This window comes from Chroicocephalus ridibundus, chromosome 7 (genome assembly GCF_963924245.1).
Source record: "Chroicocephalus ridibundus chromosome 7, bChrRid1.1, whole genome shotgun sequence".
NCBI classification, from domain to species: Eukaryota; Metazoa; Chordata; class Aves; order Charadriiformes; family Laridae; genus Chroicocephalus; species Chroicocephalus ridibundus.
The window spans coordinates 10,284,021-10,301,315 of NC_086290.1; positions in this window are offsets into that span (position 1 = coordinate 10,284,021).

A 17,295-nucleotide genomic window follows, 5' to 3' on the forward strand; every position below is an offset into this window, starting at 1 on the left:
AGTACTTCTGCGTGAAGAGAAATATTCCAACAAGAAATGGGTCTTATGGGAGTCGCCAAATCCATACACCTCCCCTAAATTAAATAAAACAAAACCCAACAACATCAATGAAGGCTACTTTTGGCTGCTGTTTAAAGGCAGCTGGAGCCATTCTCCATGAAATCAGCTTCTGCGTTTTTGAAGAGTATTAGGCCAGAGACAATGTTCTGTCATTACTACTTAATCTCAACCCTTCAAAGGTCATTCAGTGGTACTGCTAGTTTTCGGCATGCCATTAAAAAAAGAGAAAAAATGTTCTTATATGGTGATAGTGTAATGAAACACAACCTTCCACTGGCCAGTGGGACTCTGGAGGCAGAGATATGTGGGGGTTTTATAGTGTTTGTGAAGGATACTTTATGTTCTGTAACATATGGTATTGTTGTTACTCTTTTGATTTGTAGTTTTGGGCAGACACATTCTCATAACCTTTGTACGCCTTCGGCTTTGGAGGTCCTAAAGCTGCTATTGTTCAGTCAGTTTCCAAGCTCAAGAAGAATGTTTTCTTCATAAAGAACATGTTAAATATTACCAGAATTTCAGCATCAGTTTTATATTTCAGGCATATGATTTGGCATGTTCTGTAGATGACGAATCATAGCTTTTAAGTTATGATTTAATTTAGATTTTTTAAATTAAAAAACCAGCTGTTTCTCTACATATGAAATGTGAGTCCACTGTAACTTTACTTACTTAAGTGTTGTTTTCAAGGTATAATGTATTCTATAACCCAAGAGCAGAATAAGGGCTGGATTCAGTATAAGATCTGTCTAGCTGCTTCCTACCACTGAGTGAGTGCAAGGCTCGGGTAAGCTTGACAAATCATTGTCAGTGGCTTGGATAAAGTTTATTTCTCTCTCTTTTCAGTGTTCACTCTTTTGCCAGACATACCTGCCTTCTTAACTGAGTTGAATCTGAACATTGGTAATTTGATTTATGGGAATTATGGTGGTGGAACAAGTTTCAGTAATGGGTAAACTGTAAGATTGCAAAGGGGAAGGCACATCCTTTGGATTATATGCCAGACAACACCTATGCTGGGTGAAATGCTCCTATGCAGAGAGAGAATGCAAGATAATGTATCATTTAAGGTTTATTTTAAGAATATAAAGAGTCAGTGTGTAGTGTTGTGAAGAGGGTAAAATTCCCCTCATGTTTAGTTGTGTTGCTGATAACATGGTGAACCGTGCACAACATAGGCTGAAGGATGCTATATGGAGATCTTTACCGGTCCCTCGGCTTTTCAGATGGCATAACGTCTTTCTGCTTTTGCACAGTATTTGGCATTATATTTTTTCCTAAGATTTGTTGGTTTTTTTCTCCTTTTTCATTTGTGCTTTCATGAACTTCTAAAAAACAATAAATGATTTATCTGGAAAATATTCAGAGAAGAATACAGTCAGGATATCCAAACGTATGCAAATAGCTATGTGTTGTGGACAGTACAGTGCCTTTGTAGGCATGAGAAGTCAGTCTTCTAGGAGTGTGACAAAGGGAAATAACTTAGGACTGAGTTTTTCCCCACTAGATAAAGCAGCTGTAACTCTGATAATAAACAGCCAATAAACATTGTTCTTCTCATTCAACATCTTTTTTACTTACTGCTATGTAGTTAAGAGCAGTTGTGGTGCAGCCAGGAACCAGCCTTCAGGATTTCTGAACAGGGAGGGAAAGCAGGTCAGTTTTTCATACATCTATCTACTCTCAGATTTTCACTCGTGTCTCTTCTTAGGGCATCCTATGAAGCGGTGCTAAAATGGATGTCATTGATGTTTCTTGCACCTCATTCCAGGTATTGCACATCATTTATATGCAGTCTCACAACGCAATATTTTTTTTAAGATATTGTGGGTAGCTGAAATATGTGGAACTACTTATATGAGGACGAAACTGTAGTTTAAACCTTAAAGCTGTGTATTTTTTTTTAAATCAAATTCTTTCCATGTGCACCGTTGCTAGACTAGAGCTTCACGCACTTTTCCAGCCTCAGAGAGATCATGGCCATTATTGCTGGGCCAGTATGAATTGTGGTGGCTACTTATCCTTGCCTGCATAGTACAGTATCAAGGGGGTAATAATCAGAGCTGGGCAAATAGCCTCTCCCCATCTCCACTTCCTGTTAAGTCACCAAATCAAAATATTGAGGGGATCACGATCCTCAATGACTTCTTGCAATCTTTTTAAAAACATTGCTTTCATGGAATTGCTTAAAATTATTTTTTGAGGTCAACAACTTTAATATAAAATAAATGATTTTTTTTTTTTTTAGTTTTACCCTTAAGATACGATTCAAATGTTTCTTTTAAAAACTAGCTAATTTCACGAGATAAGGCAATAATTTGACATCAGCCACTGAAATGTTTCATTTAGCAAATGAAATAAAATGTTTAGATATTATTTGACCATTCCACTTTGCTATTTTCAAATTATTTGCTGAATTTGACCTGAATTTTGAAATATTTCTACATATTGTCACAGCATGACATTTCCTGATGAGTATATTATTTGTCAGAAAAATTTTACCCCTCTGTGTCGGAAATACGTTGTGTGACTGTAAAACACTGGCAGAAAGTGGATTTTGATAGAAGAGTCCCGATTAATACTTCATGTGAGGAATCTCCACCAAGAAATTCTGCTAAGAAAAGTGAAGTTGTTAATGCAAAGTCTTTCACCGGTAAAAGTTCAAGATAGAATGAATGTGATAAATCAGTGATTTAAATCAGAACTAGAAGTCCATAAATTCCTTTTTCAGCAGTAGGTTAAACTGTCAGGTTTAACAAAAGCTTACAACGCTCGCCTGCTCTCTGGTTATGATTCTGCAAGTGCTATTGCTACCAGGTGTCATGCTTGCTTCTGAGATCTGCCACGCCGAGGAAACAGGCCTATTTGGGACTACCTAGGACCTTATTTAGGTGGGGCAATGCGTCAAACGTTATTCATATGTAGGGTTCCTGTACTGCTGTGCAAGCCCTTCGATAATAAATACAGATAAATAAATAAAAAACAGATTTTCCATGATCATGTGCAACAAACAGACTCACTAAAATAAGAGTCCCATTCTGCAACTACCATTCAGACGTTTTTAGCTGAATGATCTGAGAAAAATGTCACATAATTATGAATCTACAAATATATATATTATATAAATTTTTTATATATCTATATAAATACATATATTTCTCAGGATTTTATTTGGTTTTGATATAAAACCAGCTTGCTGAGATGTACAGTGGTGAAATACAATTTTTTCTTGTCAGGTGAATTGTTTTTATTTCTTCAAACAATCTTTCAGTATCATTTTTATCGCACCAGATGCTGCTCTGGTGTCCTTGTTAAAAGCCTCTCAGCGTATCCTATACAAATCCTTCTTTTCAGGTTTTATAGTTCAGTCATGGAATTAACTTTCGGCTATAACTGTTTTTTTGGGACAGAAGCAGCCCTGTGGGAAAGCATTCTGACAAATGAGCTGCTCTTTAAAAAAGACAAGGAAGATCATAGGAATTGCAGGGGACTTGGTGACTTCCTCAGACTGTGTTTGTGTGAGGTTTAGAAGGACTTAAAATGGACTGTTGCTGAGAAATCCGAGGTTGGAGCGGACTAAGACAGTTCATAACTCTTCTGAGTCCATTTTTGTGGACTGCATCCACAGCACCTCCCTGGCAGCCATCCTGCGTGATGGGGCTTGCACCCTGTGTTTAAAATGAGTCACTCTCTAAGTTGTATCTGTTATTCTTCATGATTGCGGCAACTATTGAGTATGGTGTCTGTACTGAAACTCTACCATCAAGGGTAAGCAAGAGCTATAACTGAAATAACATTAGCAGCAGAACTGAAAGCTGGGGTAAGTTTTATGGGCTGCTCAGTCCCTTGAAAAGGAATGTTAAGTTAATTTTAAGTGTTGCAAATGCCTTCTGCGGGGCATCTGCTCAGCAGAAATTTCCTCTGCACTTCTCAAAAGTCTGGTTTAGACAGGTTAATAAATCTCTGCCTCTCTTCAGCTGCAGAGGGTTGGCATTTTATAGCTGGAGAAGGTGAAGAAGAGAAAGTTACATCTTGTACGGAAAGATAATTCTAGGGCAGCACCAAAGGAGTACACAGACTTCTTCACTCTTCACGCTCGCTGCTAAGTAGCTAAGCGTGTTGTTTTAATAGAAAACAAAGGCTTAGAGAATTGAGAAGGCTGAGTGGACAGAAAGGAAACAGATTTGTTTGAGGGGAGACTGGGGAGATGTAAGGAAATCTGTATGCGTGTATGTGATTTGTGGTTGTCACTGAAGCTACAGAGTAGCCTACATCAGATTCTAGAAACCGTAGTTTATTCTATACCACTGATAAATGAATTAAAATAATATTGATTCAAGATATTTTTTTATTTTGTTTTTGTGTACACCCAGTTTGAAATGCTCAACAAAGTTATAAAAATGTCCTATCAAGTTTATGTACTTCTAAATTGTGATTAATTTAATTTACAAAAGACAAAGTCTAAAAAGAATGGGAACATTCATAACCCAGTGATTTAGTGTAATACATTAAATTACTGGCAAAATAATAAAGTTATGAGTTTAGAAATGTAAGGAATAAGTTCCAGTGATGCCACAGATTCCAGGAAAATATTTTAGGAACTACAACATCGAAATTTATTATGGCTTGGCTGGAATAATTGTTTCTCCTTGGCCAACAAAACACATTATAGCTTTAAATCTGCAGATGAGTATCAAAACTGGTTTTATCGAGGGTCGTCTTCTAGATTTATATGTTATTTCCTAAATTCAAAATACTGAAATAGCAGGTAAAATCAGGTCAGTTATTAATTATTTTATCATTAAAATGTAATAATTTAAATTAAAAATCAGACATTTTATATTGTGCATGCTGCTTGCAAGGTGCGTACATTCAGTGATACAGTTCTCTCTTTTCCCCCATGGGATGGTGTCAGGAGTGCTGTTAGCAGTGTTTGGCTCTCCATGCAAAGCTGACAGAGACTGGTAGGGGTTTGACAGTCACCCTTTTTTCTGATAGTTTGGAGTCTCGCAAGTCAACCTCTAATGAAAAGCACGCTTCTCTGAGCAATATAGCTACGCATGCAAAATTAGTGCTATCACCAACTTCTGTGAGCTGGCTCGGAGGGAGGTTCCGTTATGTTGTCTTCTGGGTCCGTTTTCTACTTGGCTCCTTTTCTTCTCATGCAGTGCAGAAATGCTCTCCTTAACCCCTTCTTCTTCGCAGTGCAAAGACAAGGTCATGGAAGATCGGACCAGTTTTATTGGCCTCCATGTAATGTTGCAAGTCCTTTTCCTTCCAACTCGGCTTGGGGTTTTTTCTGGCAGGGGGAACTCTGGTGCCTGGGATCTATTAATAAGGCCAAGTTTTGACTCTGGTGAAATTTTAATTCAGCTGAGCCATGGCCAGAGATAGTAATGTTCAAAGGCAGAGTAATGCACTGCTGAGATCTTCACACTAATCATTTCTACAGTGCTTTAAGTGAAAGGGGGTGGAGGTTTCAGTGACTGCCAGGTTAATAAAAACTTGATGTTCCTGCCCTAAGGATTTTACCGTCCAAAGTTCAGTTGCACATTATGACCCAATTCAAGGACTTTTGAAGTCAATTAAAATACTCCCATTCATGTCACAGTTGCTGGAAAACATTTGACCTGTGCATTGCAGAGCCATGACTGAGAATATGCCAGAGAGGGGCAGAGTTGTCATTGTCCCATTCATCCTCCAAAACAGATGACCCCTGAGCACACCCTGATTAGTCAGCCTTACAGATGGTTCCAGAGACCTTGTGGCTCGTCTTCTTCTTCATTGAAGCCTGGTCTTCTGCATGAATTTGTGAAGCTGTTCAGTGCAAAGAGTGGATATTTCATGTCTGTCATGGGCCTGCCAAACCCTGCTTCTCTCTGCCTTGTTTGTGGTGACATGGAAAGACATAGACTGCATCATGTTAGGGCTCTTGCAGCTCGTGCAATCTGGAGGGCTCTGTTCATTTCTTCCTTCACAAAGAAATCATTGTAAAATGGTGGGGATGGCACGCTAGCATTGAAGTACAGCATAGGTATGTACATCCACACTGGCATTAAACTGTCTGGCCTGGGTATGGGTTTTAGTCCCACTGGAGCAGCACAGGACTCAGGGCAAACATAAGAATCTGCTAAAGGAGAGGAATGAACGCTTGAGTCTGGATCCTCCAGGCATAATACTAGCAGTACTTTGTCCAACTGCTTCAAAAGTAGGTGTGCCTAGACTGCACTTCTCAGGTACAGTAGTTGATTGGAGATGTATACAATGCTAAGGATTATGCAGGTCGTTGTGGCTGTAGTGCAGTACACAGCCTGCAGGAGTTGCAAAATAAAGCGGATAGTGTCTGGGCTGGTTGCCTTCTCATTTAGTGTTTTAGTTTTCTCATAATTGGAAGGAGCTCTAGACTTAAGAATAAGATTTACTTCATTTGGTAGTAAAAGTGTTGATCTGGGACCTGCTTTTATCTGTGCAACATCTCTACTCTTCAACAGGCGTTGCTCATATGTGGCCAAGGACCAAAGTGGTTTCTCTGTGGCTATGTGAGAGAGGAAAGATAAATCAAAGTGCCTAATTCTGGAGGAAGCAGCCTATTCTCATGTGAGAGGTCTTCTCTTTCATGTAGAGAATCATACCAGAGTTCTGGCAAACTAAGTGAGGTTTTTCTAGGTTATTTGCTGGGGAAAAGGCCAATAATGCAATTTAAAACTGCACAGAGCCCAAATCTTATTTTTTCTTATATTTCCCAAATGTGTTGTTTTTTGCATTCTTATCACTTAATAATTCAGTCCTGATCTTCCAGTCTGTCTTCATTTTCTGCCCCATTTTGGGGTTTCAAATACACTCCCTTTTCCCCAAACATCCTGTCACATACCAGAGGTGTAACCATATCCACCGTCTTAACTCCAGGTGGCTGGAAGCTGATTCTGCATAAATTAGAGGGAAAAGCTACATTCTTCTCTTCCTTCACAGAAAATTGCCCAAAATTAAACTTATAGACCATAAATCTAGCCAGAATAAAGCTGTGTCCATCTCTAGTTCAATGGTTCTCCATACTTAGTATTCATACAAACAAAAATCTCTTCCAACCATTGCTGAATCTTATTCCTTTTCACCTTCCTTTGTAGTTTTCAAACCCAGATTCTGGCATTTTTTTGTGTACACACAAGAGAAGTGAACAGACTCACACTCATGAATAACTCAGTTAAAAAAGCAATGCAGTGGATTTCAATTATAGAAATAGAATCTAAAAAAAAGGTCAGACTTTATTGCCATTACCACAGGACAATTAATTTTGCATCATATAACTCAAATGCATAAATAAAGTGTATACTCAAAAATGTCTGGAACTATTGGAGCAGAGGCAACTGCTCCAGCAGCTGAGTACTCCTGCACACGGGTGAGGTTGGTGCGGATGGAGACTACATTGGCACGACAGCACACTCAACCCTTCAATTTCCAGTAGATGCGAATCAGTATTATTTTATTAACATCAGTGAAACTTTGAGGTTCTGCCCCTTTACTTTTGCAATTCCAATTATTTCATGCAAAGTGTATGGTTAGAGATAAGCCTAAGTTTGAGCTGTAATGTTTCTATAAAACTACAGCCCTTTATGGACAAAAGCAGGGCATTTCATAGATTCAGATGACAGGAGTTGACATGCATTTTGTGCTTACAACTGTCTTTGGCTCTAGATAGAAATGTAGTGAGATCAGATCTCATAAATGACTGCCATCATTAGTCTTGTGAGAATTCCTCTACTTTGGTACTGAAACTTTTCAGAGTTGTTAGTTACAAATTTGCATCTCTGAATCCTGAATGAATTCTTAAATCAGCTTCACCGTCAGACTTTTTGTCTGAAATCAGTGCACTCCAAACTCACACAAAGCAGCTATAAAAGAGGTCAGCCCATACAATTCTGTTTTTCCAGCCAGAAAAGTTACCTGCTTTCTATTCACATTCTTATATTATTCCTGTAGCACTGAAGCACTTGTTTGCAAAGAAAAGTGATACTGAATGATTTCCAATGTATCTAATTCCGGGATACAGCAGCTGAACAAAGTGAAAGGGTTTGCTGTGTCCAGGGCTCTTCCTACCTTTCGGAAAGAACAGCATGAAAGTCCTCCTGATCCATGGGTTAATCTAAGAAAACTACAGCAGACATCATCACTGTAGAATATTGCTGTGATTAAATATTCCAGGAAATATTTGCCTTTAAAATTTCTTATTTCTTTCATAAGTGTTTATTCTTTGCTATGAAATCAGCACTGCTAGATGAATCCAGCACAACTTCTTTAAAATCAAGTGACAACTTTCTGTTTTTCTATTTTTCTCCATTGCAAGTCCAGATAGTCTTTGATTTAATAAGAGTATCCATCATTAGACAAAAAGAAAAGGCTTGTAGGAGTATTGTCTTGATACTTTATTATTTTCAGAAAATGCATTACAAGTTTGATATCTACTGTCAGGGATGAGATAAACAAAAAATGAATGCAGTGCGCTCTTGCCCTGGGTGAGCTTGCTGCAATACTCGTCAATTATAAGACTTTTTCATGGCTCCTACACTCCTTTCTGAAATGTTAAAGGTCTCACTAATCTTATCAGGTCGTTGACTACCACCTGCTGAGCACAACAAAAATCCAAAGAATGTGCATTACCTTCAATACACGTCAGTGTTTTCACTCTTTCCCACACTCCAAAAATATTCTGTTTCTTTAAATGATGTGCATATTGAAATTGCCGAGTTCAGAATGTGTGCAACGCGCCTGTGCTACTCAGCATCTGTTTCAACATCATGCCAGGTGATACAGCACACTGTGATATAATTGCAACAGTGGGATTTTTAGTGCCAGGGATGCAGCTTTCACCCACACTGAGGACAATGGCCAGCAAAAGGGAAGTTTCCATGGAGCCTCGTCCCTTTCCCTTAGCTCCCAGTCTCCTGAAACAGAGCTGTATAAAGGGTGTCTGCTGCTGGCAAAGATGTGGAAAAGTTTTTCCTCTGCAGTGGAGTGAGTAGCAGCACAGAAGATTCCCTCATTACTATAATAAATGAGGTGAGAATTAGGAAGAGAAAAGATGCTGTTTTTCAATGCTGAAAATTGAACCATGTGAGATACTCCCGAAGCTCTGAGTATAAATCTTCCTTATACAGACATCAAAGCATCAGGACTGGAAGAAGCCCCAGGGGTTTTGTGGAGCTGAGTTTTGACTAAAGATGGGTATAACTAATATGGGTCAAAGCTTGCATTCAGTGGATAAGCATTCAGTTTGTCGTCTTATTCCTATTTACTGGACTGCCAAAATTTGGCAGGAGATATCAAGAAAATAATCTCAGTTATGATGTTTGTAGAATTTCCTGCTTTGGTTCAGCCTGGAAATGCTCCAAGATCAACTTTCTTGTGATATTTTGGCACTTTTTTTTTTTTTCATTTCTCAATTATTTGTATTTTGGCATTTTTTTTTCACCAGCCTAAAACCTCTGAGATGGCAAGATGAGGCTGGCTGAATTGGACACTGAGGTTAGAGAAGAGCTTGAGGAGTGGGAGTTAAAGGAATGTATTGCTCTCATCAGAGTGGCATCAGCTGAGGAAATGGGGCTGAGATAGTTTCACAGACAGCATCAAGATCTCGGAGGAAAACATAGCCTTGGCATATGCTTTTGTATGCAAAACATTGATGGAGGTATAACTGCATGGCATTCAGTTAGGAACTGAGGATCTCTGAGCAAGCAGATGTGTATCTGCACTCAGACCACTGGAGGCAATCTGTTTCAACATGATACATGGTGCTTTAGGCACCCTTTAATGACCACTGTTATTTGCCTCCCACTGCTCTGTGATGATATGTGTGGGTGTGCTTCTCTGCAGTGCCTGATGTCTGGAACAACCTTCCCATGTCTCCACCTCCCTTATTCTCCATTTCTCTTCAGATCTTGTTTGAAAACATTTTCTTTTTCCCCAGCCTGTGCCTCTGAATTCTCTTTTGCTCTCCCTCTGGTTAGTATTGATTGCTCTCTAAAATACCCTTTGTGCAATTGGCTTTTGCTCTATTTTGGCTTGAACTTACACCTTGGCTGGGTCAATGCTGCATGCAGTAAAGCATTTTGGGGTTCACAGTCTGTATCTTATGTGATACAGATTAAAAGTTGGGTTGAATTCACAGAAGCTAAAGTACTGCTGTAAGGTATTTTTCCTCTAAGAATGGCCTATTGGTGCCAAGGATTCCAGCACTGTGTCTTGTTAGTGGAGTAATATTGAGCCAAACCCTCAATGCAACAGATAACAAAAATCCACCCAATCACTTTTTTTTATATTTTTCCCATGTGGACATTCCTCAGTGTCCAAGGACCTCCTCCAGTCAAGAACAAATAAGAAGACTAGAGTTAGCTACGTGATGCGTTTCAGCAGGCATGCCTACATGCGTGCACTTTCTCCCAGTGCTCCATACAAATAAAGTGTTGATTACTGGCTAACAGACAGATGATCAAAGATAATTCTTCCAGATGCTGCTGGCATCACAAGTGACGCTTCACTCGTGTCAGTCAAGTTTTTGTGAAGTAGCTGCCAAATTGCAAACATCTTTTCATGATATATCTTAAGCTGGTGGAAACACCTGTTTTGAACTTTGTTTTAAGGGTGAGGTTAGTGAAAGAGGCAGGTTTTTTTGGATCTGGTGAACCTATTTGTGCATTAGGGACACCTAGAAAACGTAAATCTGTCTTTCTCCAGAGATGTCTAGCCCACTGACTTCTACTGAAGGTTGTGAGACACCACCATAAATCTAAATGTTTTAAAATCACATACCCATTTATGCCCTTGGCTTTTCACAGGCTTTAGGATTCCATCTTTTGATTCCATCAGGAAATCCATACACTGATCCTACTTTTGGCACCGTTAAACTGTGAGCTGTATTTACTGCATTGATTGGGCCAGAGTAGGAGTGGCAAAAGGACTTAGCAGAAGCAGCTGGTAACATAAACAGTATTTTATCTATTTAAATTTAATAAAGGATGTCAATCAAAACAACGTCTTAGTGCAAAGTTTTGCTCCTGTAACAGATTAAAAAAATGTAGGTTTTAATGATGTTGACCAAGCACAGCTCTTAGGACTTGATCCATTGCTCACTGAAGGTACTAGAAAGACTCTCACTGACTTTAATTGGTGTTAGATCAGTCCCAGAGTGATGAGGGAAGAGTTTTGTGAGGATTAATTCTCCTACTTAAAGAACCTTCCCCTCAGCAAGAATTCCTTCTGAATACGGAGGTAATGGACCATTTTCTTCATTCTATAGCTTTAAGAAAGATAACTAAAAGAAAAGATTAATTTGGTAATACTTGTGGATTTATCTGAAATTCTAACATATCAATGTAGAACTGCAACTCTGCTCTGTATTATCTGCTGTTAATCTATAGATACATTTAATATATCTTGAAAACTGCAGATACTTGCTGTTTAAAAAGATCAGTAATTTGTGATAGACAAAAAGTTTACTAATTTCAACACCCTTTTTTAAATTATGCATTAGTTGGGGGGTTTTATTCATTAAAGTTTTCCTGTCCTGTTTTTCTTATTTCAATGCAATGACAAACAGTGACATAAGAACAAAATAACAGTCCAATCTTTGTGTTTTGTAATGAATAATAAAGTGTTTTAACCTCTTTAGGGACTTAACACCACGTTAATCCTTTAATCCCCAGAAAAACCAATTTTGTTGACATGAAAAGGGGATATTTAACTTCATCCAATTAATTTTCTACCTTGGAGATACCATGATTATGAAGATTAGATTGAATAGATTCTTTAGAATAACATTATTGTGTACAAAGTGATAGTTTTGCAAGTATATAATTGTATCAGAAGAGAAAATTTTATATCACAATTATGCTTAATTTTCCTCAATTTAAGAAAAAAAAAAAGCCAATACTATGAAACTCAGAAAACCCTACAACTTCTGTAATAGTCAGATATTAGACATTAAATTTTTTTTTAACCATATTTGACAATTAGAAATGGAAGAGAGCAGAATACTCACTATTTTGCCTATGACTTTGCAAATTCTAGTAGTCCTCAAAGTTTTACCTAAGCAGTGAAGCAATAACGCAGCTATTCTGTGTTGATTTTCCAAATGCATGGCATACGTAAATCGAGCCAGATTTTTCACTTTTCACTTAAGCATTTGCAGAAAGGTCATATTTTCAAACATGTTTTGTGGTACTTCAAAAGGATAAGGCTTTTTTGAAAAATCCCGCCTTATAGTTTGCTGTCTCTGGAATGAAAAGGATATGCGTAAGAGTGAGGAAGAGTGGTTTTATGGTTAAGACATCAAAGTGAGATTTGGAAAATCCAGATTAAATTCCCCACTCAGCCATAGACTTGATGTACAATCTTGATCAGGTCACTTGACCTTACATCTTCCACTGAAACTGGGTAGATAATGCATCCTTTCTTCTAGACTTTTTTACTTGCCTTTTCAGACTGGAAGTACTTTGGAGTACAGACTGAGGCCAGAGTTCAATGATATAAAAAATTTTCTTTCTGGTACTGGATCAAAACATTTTGTGACTGAATGATGCAAAACACCAAGCCTGGATAGACTTTCTCTGTTAGGTCAAAGCTGTCACTTCTGATGCCTTTGTACTAGTGATCTTTATGCTAGATGAGATGTCACTCCCTGTCCCACTCAAAGAGTGTGGTTTGTGAAGCACTTTAAGCCAAAGAAAGCCCATGGTCCTGCGGTGTGTTCCCTCTTCTTCTCTGAGTTAGCATTAACAGGGGACAGCTGTGCAGTCGGCTGGATCAGTGAGCTGATCCAGCTCAAAAGAAATCTTACCCCTGCCAAAAAGTAGTAATGTTTTGCTTTGCTCACAGCCAAATGTGTAATCACTAATGCTGTTACAAGGGAGAAGATGGGAACACAAGGCTTGGGAGGTGCGACCACGCTGCAGACACACAGATCTTCATCAGGTTGGTTAAGGACTTTGTGATGTGCAGTTTATGACCAACAGAAAGACATGAGCAAAAATATCCTGACACAGGCACAGCTGTACTGGCAAAACAACAATACCGTGTGTAGATACCAGAATAGTTACGCTGAAAGAGCTCCCTAAGCAAGTGCTTGGCCTTCTACCTGAATGCTGGCACTGTCATCAGAGAAGTGATGTTGAAGGCAATTACCTGCATCTAAGGCTCAATCACAGGCACTCGCTCAGCATACCAAGGTGTTGGTAACCAGCTACTCCTTTTCTCATTCTGAGAAGTGCTGGGCATTTTAAGTGCCACTGTGCTTGCTCAGGAGCTTTGGGGATGAAGCACTTACACCTCAAACAGAGGAACTCTTAGACTGAGATTTTTTTACAGATTCCATGCTTCATAAGAACCTAATACACGTTGATCTTTCCTTTAGTGTTATTACTTTGTTTTCATTATACAGGCAGATGACACTGTACAGAGCATGAATTACTGCAATCCATTGGTGGATATTTTGCTGCCTCTAGTATTGCTTTTGAAGTTATGGTGCTACAGTGTTGCAGTATTTCTTAGTACTATCTGCAACACTCATCATTAAAGCATGGAATTGCACAGAGTATCACTTTGGGTAGGCAGGAAAACCTCCCCTGACACAATACAACATAATGGTTTCCAAGGAGCCATTACTTTCTTTCATGTCAATAACTGGCAGATTAAAGCTCCTTAAACAGACACTAACACCACTGAGTGTAACAACTCCAAAGGAGCTGTTACCTCCTGTGGTGTCAATAATCCATCAATTAAGGATCTCTACTAGTATGCATTGACATAAAAGCTTAGAATGGCTCTGAAGGAGCCAGTTGCAGTCAGTTGTTTGCTTTTGGTTGTTTGGGTTTTTTTTCTACACCCTTCTTTTCACTGTTTTATCCTCCCTTTCCATATTCCTTCTCCTGAAAGTCTGGACAAGTGCTATATCTAAATAACATAGAAATGTATTTCAATATTATGTTTAGGTTCAGAAGAATTCAAAGGTATTGAACCGATTTTTCTCTTGCTTTCTCCCCACAGCAGTGTGCCCATGTGCTCTCACACAATGAACACAAATGCTGTTGAAAGAAATGAAAGTTATGCACATGAGAATGCCGTTTGAATTAAGACTCCACTGAATCCAAAATGCATCTTTAATTTGGTTCTGTACAGAAGTCTCCAATGAAAATTAAAAATGGGTCTCCAAGCTAGCAACACAACCGCACAACTCATGTGGCTCATATTTTATTAGAAACTCAGTTTTGGTGAGAATATTAGAATAAAATAGACTATTTCAGTTGGAAGGAACCTACAATGATCATCTAGTCAAACTGCCTGACCAATTCAGGGTTGAACAAAAATTAAAGCATGTTATTTAGGACATTGTCCAAATACCTCTTAGACGCTGATGGGCTTGGGGCATCGACCACCTCTCTAGGAAGCCTGTGCCGGTGTTTGATCACTCTCTGGTATAGAAATGCTTCCTAATGTCCAGTCTAAACCTCCCCTGGTGCAGCTTTGAATCATTCCCATGTGTCCCGTCACTGGATACCAGGGAGGAGAGATCAGCGCCTCCTTCTCCACTTCTCCTCCTCAGGAAGCTGCAGAGAGCAATGAGGTCACGTCTCAGCCTCCTTTTCTCCAAACTAGACAGACCCAGAGTCCTCAGAGCCTCCTCACAGGACATTCCTTCCAGCCTTGTCACCAGTTTTGTTGCCCTTCTGGGGATGCATTCAAGGACCTTCACATCCTTCTTAAATTGTGGGGTCCAGAACCACACACATTATTCAAGGTGAGGCCGCACGAATGCTGAATACAGCAGGATAATCCCCTCTTTTGACTGGCTGGTCAAAGCCAGATACTCAAAAAGAAAACCCAAGAACAAAAACCCCAAACAAACTGATTTCAGATATCTGGGATTAGTAGACACTTTTTGAGAGTTGTGGTGCTAGCTGCTCTGTGCCTCTGTTCTGCAGGTGTAAAAAGGGGGTAATAACATCTGTTCTGCAGACTGCTATGAAGTGCAACAGGCTGCATGTTTGTGAAGCTACTGGTTATTCTGGAGAGTGCAACACAGAAACAGAGTTGGAATAAAAAACCCAATTCTTTACTGGATGGATAGACAATATTGGTGTGGGGCTGTATCAAATAAGGAAGTAAAAAGATTGTTTCAATCAAAATGAAGCCAGACCCTGCATACTAATACTGTTACTGTCCATGTATGTGCACATGCTGAACCAACTGTCGTTCCCAATATTTTTAGAGCTTGATTTTGTCACCAAACGCCTTTTAGTGTTATTTGATAGCGGTTTCTGTGCATCTGTTCATATGCAGCTTTGCTCTGATAGTGCCAAGAGGCTTTCTTCACAGACTGTTGTGTGAGACTAAAACCTGGGCTATGGCAGGGATCAAGAAGTTGTGGTGCAAGTGGAATCAATGAAACCTGCTTCCCTATGGACCTGTGCACTGCAGTTGTACTCGCTGATGTGAGACCTATTCAATGGTTTTCTAGCCCTGGTACTCGTAATGACTCTTACCCACTTTACTTCTCCCATAGCTAATAGGAAATAAGTTCAAGCTGTTGTCTTACCTTCCATAGAGTCACTAATAAAATCTCTCACCCTTCTCAGCTGCTATATTTAGAATTGAGTAGAAATTATAGAAATATTAGACACTCAGTACTTACCTTTCTGTCAAATTTGGCTGACATTGCCTAGTACGCTCAAAAATAATTTGTGAAATGAAAGGGTGACAGACATGAGATGACTGCTTGAGCTTCATTCCCTTAAGAGAAAAGGGAAAAAGTGACATGCGAAAGGCAGTGTGCAAAAGGCAGAGGCTTCCTCTCCACCCTGCCAAGCTGTTCACCAGAGGACTTGCGGTCTTAAAGCAGGAAAGAATCTTGCCACTACTCCTACACCAGTGTGGTTCCTCAATTGCAACTTTTACAACACTGCAACCAAGAGAAAAAAATCAGCTCCACACATCTAGTCTGATAAACTTTATCCAAAAATGAAAATCCATAAATTCAGAATATGGGACAGAAGTTTGTGTAAGTCTGGCAGGCTGTCTAAACTGCTTCTCTCTGGGCATGTTGGTATAAGTATTTCCATTTTAGAACTACTGCTGTGTAATAACCTTTCCTCATTTTAATCTTCTAAGCTTGTCGCAGGAGGCAAATAGGAGAAAATTATTACAGGAGTGTGTGACCCTTGAAATTTGCTTCTTCCTATCCCCCTCCCCAGAAATTCACACTTATATTCTAGGAGACAGAAGTCTATTGTCCCAATTCATTCAAGTGGTGTGTATGTTTCATGCTCTAAAAATGAACATTATGCACATTCAAAATTATATTTGCATCAAAATAGAAGAAGTGTCTTGAGCTTTTATTTAGTATCTAATGAGGAGCGCCCAAATTTTCTAAGTGAAAACCTGACCCCCAGGACTCTTTTAGTGTGGAATGTATTGTTTGTTTAGAAGGTGCTGTGTATAAGGAGACAGAGCAGAAAGAGTACTCTCCATCTATTCATACTTTGAAGACCTTTAAACAATTTCCAGAAATAGAAACAGCACCTGCTAAGGGCAGAAGTATAATTGTTTGCATGCCCTCAAATGTTGCTTTACTGCACCACTTTTCATCTTGTTCTTAAAAGGATTAACAGCGGAACACTGAGGATTAGAATGGTGCAAGGTTAGAAAAGAAGTGGAGATCAGAGCAGGCCAGGCAGACAAGAGTAGGGCAAAGTGATTATTTGTAGTACAGTAAATTATAACTCCAACGGCCACTGAATTCTGTGACTGTTTTTGCTTGCATGGTAAATGGAAGTAGGTTGGAGCTTTCTTTAGTGCCTTTCTGATCTAATGGTGCTGGTCAAGTCCTGCAGCTTCTAGTTTGGAGCTAGACCATGGCACTGTACAGGACTGCACTGTGGACAAAAGGATGTAGGGCTACACCTACGGACCAAGGGCTGTTGGGACCATGGGGCTAGCACCAAGTGTTGAGTTCAGTCTCTTTTGGGGCAAAGGGTACCTACTGACTCTGGTCCTGTTCCAACTAAACTTCTGAAGCAACGAAAGAGAGCAGTGTTGGAGCACTTGAGGATGATAGTTTGGCTTTTGGTGACATTGTCTTGACTTTGTGTATATCCTTAATGTACACAGTCCAGAAAAGCGGAGCATTGCTGGCTTAGAAACCTGTTCTTGTCATCACAAGGCTAGCATTTTATGTAGTCTGAAAGTGGT